General features: G+C 41.7%; 1 protein-coding gene across 3 annotated transcripts in view; it reads right to left on the bottom strand.

The window, feature by feature from the left end:
• The window catches only part of LOC122574459 (POU domain, class 6, transcription factor 1), a 210151-nt gene extending 196896 nt beyond the window's left edge, over positions 1-13255 (bottom strand). For 2 of the 3 annotated variants that reach the window (XM_043742091.1, XM_043742092.1), the window contains exon 1: positions 11343-13253. The gene's annotated coding sequence lies outside the window, so the exon portion shown is untranslated. Of the gene's footprint in view, positions 1-11342 lie in introns of all 3 variants that reach the window. The other variant, XM_043742093.1, reaches the window with a different exon arrangement.
• Positions 13256-16041: the final 2786 nt, after the last annotated feature.

The raw sequence follows: 16041 nt of genomic DNA, 5'->3' as shown, positions 1-16041 counted from the left end.
AGTATCCGCTTTCATCGGGTGCATCCTGGCATGTCTTCTCGAGCGATAATTGCTGACGGGATCAGCCGGTGAAAGTCCACGTAATCGAATATGCAATTAAAACACGGGGACCATTGATACGAGGATCGGTCGAGTGTCTAGGGAGGCAATTAAAACGCGTGCATTATGCGACGAGCCGTTACAAACCCCGTCGCGAGACCTCTACCCCTTTCTCTCACAACCGCCGATCAGAGACGTTTAACCGCCGAGAACTGATCCTCTAACCAATTTCGTTGCGACTATCGACGCAACTGTTCATCCCTCGATTGTCTTCTCCTCTCTTATCTGCTTGTCCTTCTGCATATTTCTCTCTCGTCCTCGCTTCCGGGCGAATATCGCGTTTTCATATTATCATCGTACCGCTATCCTCCCGACTCAGTGAAGGGAGGCGAAGATCGTAGAAGGAACCAAACAGCGCGAGTAGAAGTTAGAAGGATGGGAAGGAGCGGTAAGAAAGTGCGGGGAGGAGATGATCGAGCAACGAGTGAAGAAGAAAGAGAGAGAGAACGCAGCGTCAGCGACGCCGGCAACAGCAGCGTACAATTAAGGGGGTTGATTGATGTTAATTCAAAGGGTAATTAAGAATGTTGCGCATAAAAATCCGGTAATTTATGGTCATTGGGGATAATTATATGTTGACCAGCTTGTAATTGCAAGCGCTCCGTGGCCTACAACACCGCGTATAAGCGGCCAAGAATTGCGGGTAGCTCTTTCCTTCGAACTCACCGCCACTACTTTGCTTCCCTACTTATACGTATGTATGTGGTAACGTTTAGAGAACGTGTCTACGCTGGACTGGCTTCTTCTCTGGCTTGGTGCGTGCGAGTGTGTGTAGGTGGCTGGCTACGATATACGGTCTCAGATCGCACCTTATTATAGGGGCTAGTAGATAAGGTGTGTTTAGAAACAACCATGCGCCTCTGGCCAGCAGCTAGCTAGCTTCTCTACCTATGGTCGTACCTATCGCCCTATCTTCTTCTAAACTAGATGTACACATGTCTAGATTGCTCTCTCTCCCTCTCTCTCTCTTCCCCCCTCCCACACACACACACTCGAGACAACCCATGGCTTCAGGCGTTGCACGGAGGTGCGTGTAAATCGCCCAAAATCCGAGTCTCGATTTATGAAAGCGAATCGCCCGCGTAGACCGCCGCGCTTTTAGAATTTTAGGCTCGGTCCAATTCGTAGCGAAAACGCGGACCGTTTCCACGAGCCGCGTCGGACGTTCTTGCCCACCAACGCTATAAATAACCGCGGGTAATCACCATATGGCCAAGCATACCACCAAATACCCCGGCTTCTTCGTAGATGATCGCGAGTGACTTCGATTTCCTGATAGACGCATCACACTTCACTTGACAGTCGCGTTTCAGCTTCCGGCCTGTGGGATGGTACCATCCATGAGAACATTAGATTTAGGAATTTAGGGATGACGTCGTTTCGTGATTTCTCAAATTAAAGAAATCTGTTTTCTCTTATTTGAGAAATTATAATAAACTTCGAGCGATTATCTTAGTGCAAGATTTTGGGAACTGTTCTGGAAAAGAATCGTAAATGAAGGAGATACGAATGGAAATTTGATCTACGAAACTATATGTATGGAGCCTTCGAATGATTGTTTCGTGCAAAATTGTATAGTTTTAGAGAAGAATTATGGATAAAAGAAATGGAAATGGAAATTCTATTTAAATAATTATAGTGGAAACTTCAAATGATTATCATCAAGTGTCAAATTTTGCAACTTCAGAAAAGTATTCCGAGTATCTAATATTCTGCTATGCTTAATTGTAAACTAAGATATATACTTCGGTATAAGATATCTTTGATATAAAATAAGCAAAATACCAAGCTGCGGGCATATGCAAACGTGTGCGATAACTACTCGAAGCGTCGTAATTTCGTAAAATAGTTTCATAAAATATACTAGTCACATGATAATCGTCAAAAATATTTATCAAACAGGATGCCCAAAGTGTTACTTAGTTTATTCCACAAAATTTGTAAAAAATATAAAAAGTATGCACACCTGTATATTCGAACAAAGCATAAAAATTTCCTGAATGGTCTTCTTATTTCCAACAGGCAACCCCTCTCGTCGATCATAGCACCTGTCAACGAGAATTAACCGATACTCATGCTCCTGATAAAAGACTGGTTGTCTTCAGCGGGAAGCAAATCGACTAATACCAAAATCTCTGTACCATCGAGAAAAAACGAAGGGGTACGAATTGCTCGATGAAAGTACAAGGCTGTTTGCTAAAGGTCAAAAGAAAAAGAAAAGGTGCAAGTGAGAGGGAGAAAGTAGAAGAAGCCGGTATGGGTAACCCTACTACTTGAAACACGGCCAATAAAATGATCCCAGCGGGACCAGTTGGCAACCGCCCATCGCGACATTGTCCTTGCTGGCTTCTTTTCTTTCTCTCTTTCTCTTTTTTTGCACGATCCCGTAATCAATCGACCGGTCTAATGGCAACGCATAATCGCGGCTTTGTGGCGCCTGACCGTGCTCATAATATTAAAGAGGCAGAGTAAAAAGGAAGCTTGAAACGCGTTTCCCTGTGTATGAAATGATTTGGTGGGACCGAGGCTGACAAAGGCAATTGCGATATTTGTGCAAGGCCTTTTTTGTTTCTACAGATTCGGCACTCCCCTTTGTACGGAGTAGAGTGGAGTAATTGACTAGAAAAATATTGCATTGGATGAGAAAATTCTCTTTTCCAAATATTTTCGCGTCTTTATGGCTTGCAGAAAATAATTTATTGTGCAATAATTTATGTACTGCTTGCTATATTGAAATTTCTTCCTTTCTACACTTTAAAGATGTTAAAGTAACTCGATCTAATATTCTTGTCAACTTTTCCTAACATCGAGTCTTCCAACATAATCGATGTCTCAATCTATACAAAATACAATCCAGTTCACAATTTTCTACATTTCTTCTTCATCTTCTCTAAACACCAATGTCAATAAATAAAAAAGCCGCAAAAGCCTCCAAAGTCACATTTCTTAAAAAATCAGATCTCTACCCAAATATCGCTCAACGAACTAAAATCTGCAAGATATCAAGTATGCGACATCACACAGTGGCGTGTCAAACTCGAACCTTTCCATTCCTTTCACCGACTCGACTCGTTTAACCTCTCGATCCCTGGATCGCCCTTCCGGCAACTCGAAAGCGCAACCCCAAAGCGATGAAAGGATCTCTGTCCCTTATATCATCGTCGAGCTTGTTCGCTAAACGCTCGAAAACAGCACTATAGCAACGTATTCGATCGGAATACAGTAGTCACCGTGCTGCTGAATCGAGTTTCCTTCCCCTGCAGTCTCCAGTTGGTATCGAGTGATTCGAATTAATCTTTAACGCGCGTATGTAGGTAAGCGCGGCGGCTAAGTGCCGCCCGAGGTAATGGTCGTTCCGTGCGATACCATTCCGTCAGAAATCCGAGGGGCTTTGTCCCGAGTCACGAAACGCAAGGATTAAACCCAATACAGGCCTGCTAATGCGACTGTGCGAACGCCTCGACGAGGATGCATACAACCGGACGAATGTGCGTAAACGCAACGGATCTTCGATCTCACGACTCGCCATAAATTGGCTATCCAAAGGGATCTTCGAATTGACGTTGGGACGCCCCAAGATACGGGATTTGCGGGAAACATTTGTGGTTAAGCACGATGCTTTCACGCCAAATGATTGCTTTGTTTACACGCTTCGAAAAGAGTTGAAATTTTAAAAAACGATTTCGAGAAATGACATAGGATATGTTAAAAGTTTGGTGGGTGGATACGATTGAAGATAGGTTTAGACTGTCCTAAACTCTGAAGTTTACGACAGTTTTTCGAATGCTGAAGTGATGTAAGTTTTGAGAAAAGGTCAGAAATGCTAGCGATTCTGTATTTAGGCGAAGGAGGGTTGAAACTTTAAATGACTCGGATTCAGGATGAATCGAGTGAATTAAGATAATTTAAGAATTTCAATGCATAAGTGACGTTGGAGACAGGTTTACTTCAGAGTGTCCCGGAATCAGTAGAGTGGTGCAGTATTCTAAGTTTTGGGAATAAAAGTAAAAATGCCAGGAATTGTACGTTTATGCGTTTTAAAAGGCAGTTGAAACCTTATATGACGATTTCGAAGAGCGATTAAGGGTGAATTAGGAAGGTTATTGATTGAGGATAAGTTTTACTTCAACATATTCGAGAGTTGGTATGATTTAAGGTGTTACAAGTTTTGGAATGCAAGTGAAGATGTTAAGAATTCTATTTGTTACAATAGTTTGTTTTATTGCAATGTGTAGTAACTAGAAATTTGATAAACGACTAGGTTGATGGCAGATTTAGTTCACAGATTGGGACAGTTGATACGACGTTGTAAAATATTAGAAATTTTAAGAACAAGATAGAACTTTATCATAAATCTATTTTAACGAACATCGTGTTTATTAAAAACAAAATCGTAAACCTCAAACGAATCTACAAACATCCAAAATTATGCGTATCAATATCATAAAACAACATACTCATAGAATAATTCATAATCTGTCAGTTCATTTTACGCAAATTATGTAAAATTGGTATTTCACTCGTATTTGTAAATCGTCGGCATTCCCCCGAGAAATTAGCCCAATTCTCGCAACGGTGGTCGCGGAGGTCGATCAAAAGGCGGAACATATCCGAGAACTTGCAGCGGTGGTTTTAAGTGAAAATAATCCAGAGAGAAGCGGAGACGATGAGAGAGAAAGAGAGAGAGTGAGAGCGCTGGCATAATGTGGCGTCAAATTTTGGCACGGAGGATGGAAAATATGATACGGTATACGTAGGCGCGCGGGCAGAGACCATCCAGAGGAGCCGCAGGAAGAATATTTCATGTTTTACGGCGCCAGCGTCGTTGGGGTTGCGCCGGACAAAAAAAGTGTCAGCCCGCCGGCTAAATCAGAGCGTGAGTGCATTAAACTCCGAATTACCACAAATAGAACTTTAACCGCACATGCCCATTATAATGGTACCCCCTGCTGAAGATGTATTTACGTACTAAACCGCCTTCGCGGCTCACGCTGAGTCGTTGGAATTAACATCTGGCCCAAAGACGAGTTGCCTCGGTTCATTGGACCCTTTTTTTCGACCGACTTCAACGAGATTAACCGTCGTTGCTGAACAGTATTCGCGTTTCTCGCTCGATCGAGCCCAAAAATCGCCAGATTCGTCGCCTCAACTATCCTTAATTAATTAATCGATGACTAATTTCTTAGTTTCTTTTTATTAAGTCAATAGTGTTAATTGTAAAGCAAATAATAAGTAAAGTGGCTGTTAGTAATTTTTAGCGAATATATGATAAGTGTGAAGAACATGAAATTTGATAATTAGGTTGATAATTAACACTCACAGAGTGTTCTGCACATACTGCGTTTACTATATAATATAGAAATTGCAATATATGCTGCAAACTTTTTTCTTAAAGTTACACGACGCAGGATACATTTTGTACTTGTTGCAAATTGTTTCAGTAAGAAGAGAATCTTATATAACAAATATACATATTATAAAATAACCAAGATCAGTCTTCCTCCGTAGTATCTGCGTGTCAACATTTTTACTATGTCCACTACAACCATTCGTGAAGAAATCTGAGCATTGTATGTACATGATACTCGGTTTTTAATACCTTTATATTACATGATACACATAATTTGCCACTTTCTATACGATATAAGAGTATACTAAATGCAGGTAACATAATTTGCCACTTTTTATACGATATAAGAGTGTACCAAATGCAGATAAGACTTCAAATATATATCTTTTCTAAAAATTAAAACGTAATCGTCTGATAAGATGCTCTCTTACGTAAAATTGACGTGTCATACACATTACGCAAAGTAGCGAATATATTAACAAACGGACTTTATATAACGAAATATTCAAATGTATTAAACACTACGTTATTATTTCAGGCAAAGACAGGATTTCACAAGAATCTTTGATTAACTCATATGGTAATATGACGTGAAGTAACGAACGTGCTAAATAATGAAAGCATTTATCATACATTATCTAGGAAATTATTATTTATAATGTGACGCAAGGTAACGAAGTGTTAATTATGCAAGGGATTTTCAGAGTAATCAAGTTTATAAAACTTTACTGAATAAAAAAGCCCTTTCCAACAAAGATAGATTTTCTAAAAAAAACTCTTTCACGAATTCAAAGAGTAATAACATTACTCAATGAAAATAGTATTCTACAAAAATCTTTGTTAAGCGCAAAGATTAATGAGATACGTTAAGGTATTAATAGCGTAGGAATTTTGTTAATCAGATAACTTATCCAATAAAACAGCATTACCAATAAAGACAAAATTCTAGAAAAATCGTTAAATCCGAAGAATGAAGCGTGGAAAAGTGATCAAAAAATTCTAGAGATCGAGGTAATCAAATTTATCAAACACTATCCAATAAAACACAATTTCTGACAAAACAGTATTCAACAAAGATTTTCGTTAAGTGCAAAGAGTAAAGTTTCAAAACTGAGCACCCAAATAATCTACAGACCGAAATAATCAAATTTATCAAATCCCATCTCATAAAGATAATAGATATTTCACAGAAACTTCCGTCAAGTACACGGAGTAGAGCCTCAAGACAAAATTATATACTCAAAGGCTCTAGAGACTATAGCGGCACATGAGCCAACGGAAAATTCGAATCTGGAGAGACTCATATTATTGTATCAACGTTGTTTTGGTTTACAAAGTCTAAAGGCAAACGTACTCCGGACAAAATGTTATTGCCGTTATTGGTAATATTCAACCGGAGTTATATAAGAACTGCAACTTTGAACTTTTTGTAATAAGTCCGTCAATAAAAATGTATGAACGTGTTCCCCAGGAGAGAGTTGAATTGTTATCCTTTCTGCGATCAGCATAGTAGCATTGAGCGAGCGACGATTACGACCGGCATACACTATCTCTGTACTTGTACTTACACTGCATTTTAGTATAACTGACTATTACGGTTTCATCCACTCGTTGCATTATTAAATACATCTACACGTTTAATAATCCACCTCAAGACCATAACAATTAAAATCAAATACTAACCAATAAAGACAGAATTTCACAAAAATCTTCTGAAAGTCAAATGAGAAACCAGTCAAAACTAACCATCCAAGGGCCCGAGAGATATAAATCAAGTATCATCTCGGTTGAAAAGGAGACAGACGTAAAATACGAGCGAAACATGGGTCCATTCTTCGGAGAATTAAAATTCTTGCCAGGGACCTTTCAGTGCTGGCAGCAAGCGCGAGAAGAAGTCCTCAATAGGGCGACGAGGCACGGAAATCTCAGGAGTGCTTTTACACGCAAATTAGGTCTATTAGGAACATTGAGCGTACAAAAACACTCGTGCCGTGGCATCACGCTTGTCCCTTGACGAGCAGGCCCGCCCCGTTACGCACGTGCGTGCTTCTTTATGAATTATTAGAATTAATGACACCTCACGCATCGCCTCGCGCTATGGGGCGTCACGTCGTCCAATTGCTTGCAGAAGGATTTGCCCTCAAAGGGAAAAAAGAAAGAAAAAAGTTTAAACTGCGAAAGGGTTTCATTTCTTATCTCTTCCACCCTCCGACAATTCATTTTTGTTTTTCAAAGAACCACTTGTGCAAAACGTGAACATTGTTCTTGCACGTCGTCGGTGAGGTAATGTATTGCTTTACATAATAGATTGTTTATTGAGTACAGGATACAATCGCTATAGTCTATTTTTTATATTGGATTTATTCTGAGGAGTTTCATGAAATTTAGAAATTTTCCGATTAGATTTGTTAATCTATTTAATCACTAAAATATAGATTAAATTTTCAACAAACTGCATAAAACATTGCAACGTATTTTAACGATCGAATATCGAGCCGAACTTTTATTTACGTTAAAACCATGCTAATAATAATGATCATCCGTTAAAAAATAAATTCCACGGCGTTATAAATACCAATATCCAAAATAATTTTCAAGCATCCTAAATTATTTCACCGAAATCTGCCAAAATAATTCGGAACAAACAGATCGATCGAGTCGGTGGAATAACCGAAGAAAATCAATTTTCCAAATGAAGGAAAATTGCTTAATCGAATTTAAGGAGAGGGGGAGAGTGAATGTGTCGACGATTAATACGCGATATCGTGTTCGAGCACGAAAACGATGAGAAACACTCGATTCACATTTGACGCTCGAAGACGGTGGCGTAACTTGCTTAGCGGCGATGATTCGTGAGTCGATAATCGATGGAGGGCGCTGGATGGAAAATAGAGAAGCAAGGATACAAAGCGAGCTGGAAGTGGGTAAGTTGTCGAGCGAAACGTTATCGCGCGCCGGATCGTCGGCAGGGGTTGAATCGGCTAAAAGGGAGCTTGAATGGGGCTGCAAACGGGGATTGACGAGCCGAGGGAAAAGGAGAACAGAGATAGAGGATAAACGTGGAGGAACGAGGAGAAATGTGCAAGGATTTAAGAAGGGGAAAGCATCGATTACTTTTCTTGACCTGGACAATATCCGCGTTCTCTCTATTACTCATCCCCGGCTTTACTTTTATTCATACTTTTGCTTTTCTCTTTTTCTTACGTGTGAACGCGGATCTTTTCTTTTAAATATATACTTCTCTTTGTTCCTTTTCTTAGATGTTGTAAATGTTCAATTCTATAAATGTTATGGAAACTGATGAATTTTATGTTGCTTTTACCTTGTTTAATTGCCAAAACATAGTTTTGGTTCTTATGCTGAAATATATTCTAAGGACGAAATTGAAAAATCTGTACTATTAGATGAAAACTATTTTTCAAAGAGAAGAATTTTCCCTGTTATAATTCAGAAGTAAAAAGTTTCTCAAGTTCCTGTCACCCTAAATAATCAGTTAAACCATTCAAGGAAAATTTCTTCTAATAAAGATTCGTTGTTCAATAAGAACACCCTTCCTGTACCCAAACTTGAGTTAAGTAAAACAATTTGTAACACCGCTTTTTCAATTTTCTTACGGAACTATCCTATACACATCGGAAGTACTCCAAGACAGATAAGGAGAAGCGTCGGTTTTTCTTCCCAAGTCGCCGGAGAGAACTACTGTCCTAACGATATCGCGAGTCGAGTGCTTCCTTTGGGATTTTCCGCTTTCGAATCTCCATCAACCGGCACTTTCCTCCTCTTTCTCCTCGCATTCCCTTCCTGGTTTTCCACGTCAAGCAAAGCGGTGCCCTCTCTTTCACTCGTTCTCCCTCTTTCTCGGCCAACCACTGCTCCAACCCTCTCCTCCTCTTTGAGCGACTCACCATGGTCCCGAGGCGGCAAGCAAAGAACTCTCCTACCCTCCGGTTGCTCGCACTGATTTTCTACCCTCGACACCCTTCCCATCCGGCAAACCACTCTGCACACCCTTCGTCCAACCTCCTACCCGCTTCCTATCCGCCCCTCAACCCCCGCGCGTCACTCGGTAGTCACGCTGCCAACACGTGCTCCTGTTTACCTCTCCAATCACATGGTCCGTGGAAACCGTGTGTGCCACGGTGGCCAACGTGGTCTCACTGACGGTGTCATTTCATCGAAAATATCTGGCACGCAGCGTATGCGCGGCTGGGTTAATTGGATTCATGACGAGTGCATGCGTGTTCGACACGCACTTCGGACCGCGCGTACGCGCAACCCACCGGCTCCGGCATCATTCCACCGATGATTTCGATGGAAACCGCGGTTCACCGGCCTCGTTTTTAACAGTGGAGGGTGGATGTCGGCCAGAGCGGTGGGGGTAGTCATCGAATTGCTGTAATGAAGAGATCGCGGCACGCGTACTGTCGCCAGTGGACGTTTAAAATTTCGCGATGACGCTTCTAGCCATTTACCTCGTGAATCATATTTCCGTTACCTCTCTTTTTTCTTCGTCGTTTTTATTTGATTAGAATTTTATTCTAATCGAGTGTACGCTTAGAAATATAAATAGCTTACATGATGTTTATTTAAAGTGATTGTGATCTATTGGTTAAAGTATATAACGACTCTGGGGATTTTTATAGTGTACTTGCTGCGGATTTTAATGTTGTAGTTGTTGACAGTGCTTGAAGTATGTTTCAAGTTTTCTTTCTTGTAGACAAAGAAGACATTGTTTGAAATGACGAAAGGAATTATAATACGATGAATTATAAGAAACTTCTTTTTGCCGTTTTTGCTATAGAATGATCAAAAGACGTACAAAACGTCTGGAGATAAAATAGAATAATACGACAAACACAAGGAAATTTTATACCTAAAATCATTCAACTAAGAAACATGATTAAACTGTCCACTCAAAGATTATAACAAGAAACAAGAATTTTGTTCGCAAGAAGATGTTTTCTACGTTATATCTTTAAAAACCTTTGTAAACAGTAAACATCCTCGAAATTTTCGATACAAATATCATACAAAAGTTACACTCAACCTATTTCCACAGAAATGTTGACAACAATTTCTACAATCGAACGTTAAAGGTTAAAGGGGCACACAGTTTGTTGTGTATTGGTATACGCATTGGTATATGGAGCTAGTGTACCGTTCCTTCAGTTAGCATTTTCAGGTCAAATTAGATGTAGACACGTACGCGATCGCGCATAATTATCACCTTAATTATTGGAACGCAGCTAAGTAGCCGCGGGGAATTATCACCGGCTTCGGGCGAACCGTGCAGAACCCAGCGCCGGTTTCAATCTCTCGCTAGCAACATTCCCGCGTGGCCGGGCCCCCGAGTAACTTTCTTAATTACAGAGATTAACTTCATGCTATCGGAGCAACGATTATCGCTCGCGAGCCTCGCAATTGCCTGGCCAGATATAAATACACGGCTGGATCGACCGAACCAAATTTTGATGGAAATATATGTGCCCTTTTCTTTTCGACTACTACCAATTACCACGATTATAGGGTTTTTCTATTAGATACGCCTCACATTGATATTTAATCTTTTCATCTTGATGTGTAATATAACGTTATCCATAAAATTAGACGTTTTATCTGAGATCTGAGAGAAATTCCTGTTAACCTCTTTTTATCGGGACATAAATAACATTGAGATACTTTCGTGTTCTACTAACCGATGTTCCCTGATGAAATGATAAAATTTTTATGAAATTTATCTATATTTAACGGCAAGTATCAAACTACCTTTATGACTTGTAGAACAGAATCGATTTTTACATTATTCTATTTTCTAAGTGGATTTATCATTTATGTTATTTTCCTAAGTGTCCTCTTTTAATATTGACGAATAAGAGTTATGATTGACGCTCACCTGAGACGACCTGTGATTGTTGTACGTGGGACGTCGTCCTGACGTAGATTCTCTCGACTGCTTGGTTCTATTTATTCACCTCGATGCCACCTGCTCGAACGAACTAAAAATCTTCTTGCCGCGCTTCCCCAGTCTGACGAATTTTATCGTCTCTGAATAAAACTTCCCTCGACTGGAACACCAACGGATTCGACCGCAATTCCTCCGGCTTTCTGATTCGATCGATGACTTTCCTCGAGAGCACCTTTTCGTCGCCTCCTCTTTTTCTCTTTCACGATCCTCCGGTAATTTTCCAACGACCAGCGACGACAGACAACAGTCCGGGTGGCGACGGTGGACCGACGTCGACGGACAAACGATTCACAAATACATCGACCGCCGGTGACATCAGCCTACTTAATTACGCCGGGTAATTGTGAGTAATTAGGAGCGATTAAGAAGCAAACAGTTAATAGCTCACAGCCCGATAATACGTCGACTCGATTCGTCGATCGTTCCAACTAACCCGGAAGGAATACTACTTCAGAAGTACCACCTTTGATTTTATTATAGAACTATTTTTTTTTTTTTTTTTTTTTTTATCAGAAACTCGATTGAAAACTCAAACGTCTTGTATTTTACTGAAACAATCGCAATCGTCTTGTAATGATTCTTAAGTGAAAAACGTTGTGAGGTTTGTAAGTCAGTTCCTTTCGAAGATGATCATGTAACACAAAGATGGAACGAGCACAAAGTGCGCGGACGAGCGTTCCTTTAATGTGATTTTAATTATTCTATTTGTCAGACGGTGTGCGGCGACCGTGCTTATCGCGCGCGATTCCACGTCGAAGAACACAACGGCAGTCACGTGCGTGTCGCAATTACCCGCGGCGATAATTAGGAGTTTGTTAGAGTCTGAGTCCTTGTGTCGTCGTCAGTTTTATTACCGCATCGCCAGTGCGACGCGTAGTCGTTAGAAAACGTAATGATACGCGGCTCCTTCCTTGGATACACTCTAGACACGCACAACACACGGACGTTTCAGAGTTTGCCCATTGATCAATCTTTCGCAGAATGTCTACGTTTATTGCCGTGCAATTAACTCGAGCCACCTGTCCGTAGCACCTGCCACGTTTAGTGCCTCCCGCACGTGGCTCTCCTGATAATATATTTTCGACAGTCTTCGATCATACGTGTAAAGCCTGGACCCGCTATAATTCACTAAACGGAGTTCACTGGGTCTAAAATAAGTCACTCGAAGAACGTCCACGCTAGCAGTGTCCGTAGAGATCCGGCTTAACGAAGCCACGGGTCGGCTAATCGATCGCGACAACGCACAGTAGTTTCTGCACGTAGTGGTCAGACGACTGGTGATGGACACTTATTCCACTGCGTTTAGAACGCGTCACCGGTTTCAATAGATTCACCACAACCGTAACAATCGACGAATAGTCAGGACTCGCGATATGTCTATATATAATGTGTTCCTTTGGTGCGTCCACGTGCCGACTGAACGGCGCACGCACCTCTGCGCTATGATTCCCTGATCACTTTCGAACTCACACACTCGCCTACCACCGGCGTATTTCACAAACTTCCTCCACTCAAAGTCGTTCCTCTATCTTTCACATCCCGTCTGATGAGGTCCAAGAAGGTTTCTATTTCTCGTTCCTGTATCCTTTTCACTGTAGACTCGAATCGAACCCCTCGTGGAACAGGATCGATCAGACTCGATGCACTCTTTAACGAATTCCAAAATCGGTGATCCAAGATGATCGATCGCTGTGTGGACTGCTCGTTCTGGATCACGTTGGCTCGGCCCTCGTGTCGCTGGCAGCGTGGTGTGCACGTTGCGCGGTCGAAGCTCGGCGCGAAAACTTGGACCTGAATCCTGACGGTCCGCAGTCTGGCTGCGTAGTGGCCCCGCTGTTGAGTCGAGGGAAGGCAACCCGCCGTGGCTTCTCTCCCGCCTAGCCGCCAGCCAATGCTCGTTTCAGCAGGAAGGGGCAATGGAGGCGGTCCTGGAGGCGGTACCCATGCGCGGAGGTGGTCCGCGAGTTACTCGCGAGGATCCCGTTGTTATGATTGTTATGAGTGTCCGAGCTGCCTCCAGCGAGGCTGCTTTGGGGGTGGAACGCGGCGCGCGAGAGGGACCCGCGCGTCGTCTGTCCCCCTTTTTCCACATCCTGGCCCTCTCTCCCTCGCTCTGTAATATAACCACCACGAGCTCGAACGAGCTCGTAACCGTGATGCAAATCAGCCCGACGGGGCTGAAGAGTACTTCGACCGGGGATGCCCGGGAGGAGCGATTGCCACCAAGGACCGATCTCACGACACCCACCGGTCTTCTGCGCGGAAGGGACACCACCGGTTGACACCAGCCTCCTAACGATGTGATTTTAAGCGCTTATCCGATGGACAGATCGGCAAATTTTTTCTTCAGAGGCGGCTAGTTCTTGTAAAATGGACGATCAGAGATAGCGGATTGAAAATCGATGGGTGGCGCTCGGTTGGTTTCTGGGACGGTCCTTCTGGTTTTTCTTACAGATTTATAGGAGATGAGTTATTCCGCAGGCGGATGCTGGTTGGTAGTTCTGTTGGTTTCGGGGGAATTGGGATGGCGAGGAAGAAGGGGGTATTTGGGGTGAATTTAGGTTCCGTGTATTTCATTGTAATTGGGACTTGTAGTATTTGTAAGAGTGGAGAATTCTTTTATTTAGACTTCTACTCTAGAAATCTTATTTATCATACTTTTGTTAAATTTTATTGAACTTGCAGTTCTAACTCTTAACACTATAGCGAGTGTCATTTTCTTAGGAATTCACTAGCACAGGAAGAAGATAGGTGGCTGCAAGCAAGAATTGCTCTGTTCTGTGATAATGTGAATATCCACGCTGCAATAATGCAAAAACACAATAATCACAAATGCTTTCCAAAGCATCTCTCGAATGTTTCAGAAATCTGCAAAATTTTCAGTCATCGGTCCAAAATCGTCACGAAACCATTTCTCGCGAATTATACATGTCCTGTCTGTGATCCTCAAGTATCTGGCCTATCAATTGCAAGTCACAGATGCACTCCAATTACACATACGGTCGGTCGACCCGGTAGTCCTCGGCGGTCATTAATTTTGATAAATCGTCGTACACAGAAGTCGGAGTTCGTCGACGTTGATCCACTGTCTCATTTATCTTCAGGGGCGCGATGAACCCCGTGGCTGGTAATTGCAACGCTACGAGCCGATAGTGCGCCATTTTCGTTTCGTTCTGTCTCCCAGATTGAAACGACGACAATGGGTTTGCCAGTTTCGAACGACGCACCGACCGATGTGAAAGACGAATGGAAGAAGTGTTTCGAGTCGTTAGGTCGATGTGACAGGTGCGTATATGGCCACGAAATTGCTCTTTTTAAGACACTTTACACACGGTCCTTCTGCTACCTTAAAATTCGTCGTATTCGTTCGAATAAGCGGATATTCAGATCGAAGTAGCAACCGCTGGAAAATATCGGCGAACGAAGAAGAACGAATAGTTTTATGGTGGACCATCGGGAAAAAATAGAGAACGAAATGGTTCCTTTTTACTTTGAAACATCGACGAATGAAATAACGTGCGGTTTGAATTTTCATCGTGGCGAGTAGAGAGAGATCGGCTCGAGTTAGAAAGAAATATACCTCCGCTATACATATTAAAATGCGTCAATCTGGTCGACGAATCTGAAGCATTACGCTTTTCCATAGCATGTAAATCTTTCGAAATTTTTTACCCACCGGACTGCACCGGACGAGTGGCCTGGTCGCTTCACGGCTGAATATATTACGGATGGTTTTTGCATCTTATCTTTGACTCAGCACATGCACCGCATACTTACAAGTTAATTATTTCCGCAATCTGTACTGCAAATTCGTATCTCTCGTTATTTAGTTTAATATTTTGCAAGAATATTACCGCATCCTTCGTTTTCTAACAAAATTTTATATTAAGTAGATTTCCAAGATTTTTTGTCAAATGTTTGACATGAAAGTGCAAAAGACCAGTATCATTCCTTATTTTCTACCTCTTATCATATAGAAACTAACTATTCTATCTGTAATTTGCGACATCTCTATCTTCCAGGATTTGATCAACATTTTTTTCTCCAGAGTCTAAAAAGTTATCATTGGCGTGCTTTTATATCCAATGCTTATATATAAACGTAATTAAAATTTCCTACTGCAACTTTTATTGTTTTATGAAATTCATAAAGTATACATGTCATAAATATTCCTGACTTGGGCCTTTGATTCATCAAATGCTAATTAAGGAAATAGACAGATAATAAATAACGTGGACTCAACAAGTTGGGCACAATATTTCGCTAAAAATTGATAATGAAACGACTTAGTATTATTTAGTCAATCGCGTGGCTCCGAGTGATCTTCTTCGTGCGTAAAAATATTCGTGAACGCAGAATTTCGTGTAAATATAACTGCGTGTTTCGTTACGACGCAGGCAGCCTTTATTAAGTCCAAATTTTACCCCTTTTGAGCGACGAGCTACCCTTGTCGGCGCCACTATTACTGTCCGCACCCTCGGTGTTTTAATGTTCTCCCCTCAATTTCTCCAACATCGACCTCGACAATATTCTGTCGTGATTCGACCCTTAGAGGCGCGTCTCTCTGCTACAAATACATTTCGGCTGAAACATCGCTCGAAGACGGCGAGTTCTTCGAGTTCGACCA

This window comes from Bombus pyrosoma, linkage group LG13, assembly GCF_014825855.1.
Source record: "Bombus pyrosoma isolate SC7728 linkage group LG13, ASM1482585v1, whole genome shotgun sequence".
Classification (NCBI taxonomy): domain Eukaryota; kingdom Metazoa; phylum Arthropoda; class Insecta; order Hymenoptera; family Apidae; genus Bombus; species Bombus pyrosoma.
Note: the sequence above shows the minus strand (reverse complement) of the source record. Positions and strands in the feature narration are given on the sequence as shown.